The sequence below is a fragment of the Myotis davidii genome, unplaced genomic scaffold (genome assembly GCF_000327345.1).
Source record: "Myotis davidii unplaced genomic scaffold, ASM32734v1 scaffold576, whole genome shotgun sequence".
Taxonomy (NCBI): Eukaryota; Metazoa; Chordata; class Mammalia; order Chiroptera; family Vespertilionidae; genus Myotis; species Myotis davidii.
The window spans coordinates 997,047-1,000,187 of NW_006287104.1; the positions used below are offsets into that span (position 1 = coordinate 997,047).

At 39.4% G+C, this 3,141-nt stretch overlaps 1 pseudogene; it reads left to right on the forward strand.

Moving 5' to 3' along the window:
• Window positions 1-1,543: 1,543 nt before the first annotated feature.
• Window positions 1,544-2,230, forward strand: LOC102755825 (annotated as a pseudogene).
• Window positions 2,231-3,141: the final 911 nt, after the last annotated feature.

The window sequence follows — 3,141 nt, forward strand, 5'->3', positions numbered from 1 at the left end:
GTCAGTAGGAATTGTTAGAAAATGTAACTTTCTAAGCCAGTGAGTTTCAGTATGGATGAGTCAGAATAAGGAGAACTAAATTTAATCTGTTTAATACAAAAATAATCTAGTCTTCTTTTTCAGGGACTTTGGTAATTTAAAATTTTTAAAAAAGTACAAACTTCCAGGTATAATATAAGTCACAGGGATGTAATGTACAGCATAGGGAATACAGTCAAGAATATCATATCTGCCCTAACCGGTTTGGCCCAGCGGATAGAGCATCAGCCTGCGGACTCAAGGGTCCCAGGTTCGATTCCGGTCAAGGGCATGTACCTTGGTTGCGGGCACATCCCCAGTAGGGGGTGTGCAGGAGGCAGCTGAGAATATCATAACTGTGTACAATGACAGATGATTACTAGAAATATTATGGTGATCACTTAAAAAGGTATATAAATATTGGATCACTATGTTTATACCTGAAATTAATATATTGTTTTTATTATGCCTAACTCTTTGATAAGCCCTAAGCAGGGGTAAGACCTACAAAAACATAATAAATTTATTAACATCAGAACCAACTTCACTACACAATGCAGGGCTCCTAAAAGTTTCTTCTGAATAAATGCATTTAATAATCCTCTGTGAAGACCCTCTATGTCAATAGGGTAAGTTTTCAAATGGTCAGGGAAGTGGATGGCTTGGCTGAACATCTGGGTCTTGTAGGCCCAATTAATGCAGGCTCACTCACATGGCAACTGGAACTTTTTTCTAAAGCCCCTATCTGTGTATATATGACTCCCCAACTTATATCCCAATAAGAAGATCAGCTTTTTTAAAGGGGAAGGAATATCACCCACTTCTATTGTCATGCCTGGTCCCACCAGAATAAAAAGGAGGACAGTGAAAGTGATAACAATGATCCAATTATCTTCAGCCCAATATCACCAAGTTCCTGAAAGGAGCACACAGAATAGCCTAACACAGACACACAAAATATAGCCAGGAAACAACTGGGACCTTAGCAACAAGGCAAAACTGACCTCTCTCCCCATAAAGAGCTACTTTAGGAGAATTTCTGGTTACTTTCAGTTAGGACCTATCACCTGTTCCCTATATAATACAAGGCTAATATGCAAATTGTCCCCATGGGCCGGAGTTTGATCAACTGGGAGTTAGACATGTGCTGACCACAAGGGGGCACCGCGGAACGTGGCAGACATCAGCAATGCATAGATGGCAGTGGGTGGCAGTGGAAGCCAGCAGTTGCTAGGCACACTACCCATGCACATATTTGTGCACTGGGCCTCTAGTATATGTATATATTCACAACCTATGGACATAGACAATAATGTAGTGATGGCCTGGGATATGACAATGGCTGAGTGGAGGGGAGCAAAGAGCTGTAAAATGCTTGACATCTGTTATAATGTCAATAATTAAAAAGATAAGAAATTGAATCAATAATTAATAACCTTCCTAAACAATAACCACCACTCTAATGTAAATAATTGGTCCTGAAGTAGACCCAGGCCTTAATTACATACTCGACCACCAGTCAGGTATGCTCATTCAGGTTTACAATGATGTGAACCTACTTGGAAGTTTGAACTCACAAACATACCACCTGTACTTTGTAGTGCTCCTCACACTGAACTCACTTTTCATATTGATGTCAATGTGTCTTCAATGTCTTTGCTGTGGATAAGAAGACAGGAAAAGAGAACAAGAATACCATCACTAACCACAAGAACCATTTGACCAAGGAAGATGGTACACATATGGGCCAAGAAACTGAGAAGTATAAAGCTGAGAAGCAGTGGGACAAGTTATCTTCCAAAAATTCACCTGAATTCTTTGCAATCAACATAAAAGCAACTGCTGAAGATGAGAAAATTCAAGTTAAACTCAATGATAAGGACAAACAGAAGATTCTTGACAAATGTAATGAAATCATCACCTGCTTGATAAGAATCAGACTGCAGAGAAGGAAGAATTTGAACACCAGCAGAAAGAGCTGAAGAAAGTCTGCAGCCCTAAAGAGCTGGAGAAAGTCTGCAGCCCTACGATTCCCAAGCTGTCCCAGAGCAGGAGGGAAGCCAGGAGGAATGCCTGGGGCTTCCCTAGTGATGGAGCTCCTCCACCTGGTGGTTGCTCTTCTGGGCCCACCAATGAAGAGCTTGATGAAGGCAACCTGAACTTGCCTTTAGTTTTTGTTCCATACAAAACATTGAAAGACCCAAATTTGTAGAAAATTCCATGGCAGTTTTAAGGCTGAACTGCCATAATAAGTAACTGGCAAGCTCTATACTTGCACAGGGACAGGAAATGACATTGCACTTTCTAGGCACTGCAGTGTAAGGGCAAGACACAATGCCTTAAATCAAACTGTATTTAAAATTGTCCCATGAAACATACACATACAAAAACCTCACCTCATTAAAAAAGCACAAACTTTTACTGCATTCTGATAGTTTTGTTGTCAGAATATAGAGCAAAACTATGGAGGTATATTTATAGAGTAGTGTTAATTATGAGAGTGGATACTTGAGGGGACACTTTGTTCTGAGCACAGATTACCAAGTGAAAATGCTTTCTACATTTTCTTTAATAAGTGCATTTTGTATGTAGCTATGATATGTGTGGTCTTTAAAGTGTGGAACCCATCTTTCCCAGATGTTGTAGGTATTATTATTAAAGCCATTTATCAGATGAGAAAACTGATGTTGTAGGTATTATTATTAAACCCATTTATCAGATGAGAAAACTGTGGTTTTAGTGTATCAGTCAGCATAAAATGTAGGAAATAGAAACATCCCTAGAGAGCTCAAGCAGAACAGGGTTTAATGAACAACTTATTTGTTCACAAAATGATAGGGAGGCCTAGGACATGGAGATAGAAAGCTATTTTCTCTATTGCAACAGGGGAAATTACAAAGAGGTTAAACTGGGCTTTGTTTGGGGAAGTGGATGTTTATATGTAGATTTGATGTTGAATAGATAAAAAAGTTTCCATCCAATGGCTTCTTTTGGTCCATAAAATGAGGCAGTTGAGAAGACTAGCAATGAGGTAGGAGGTTTGAGAAGAAAGAAAAGGTCTGAAAGTACATGTGGAGCATGTTCAAGGAAGCTAGTACTAGTGTGAGTGCCAGAAAGCTTTCT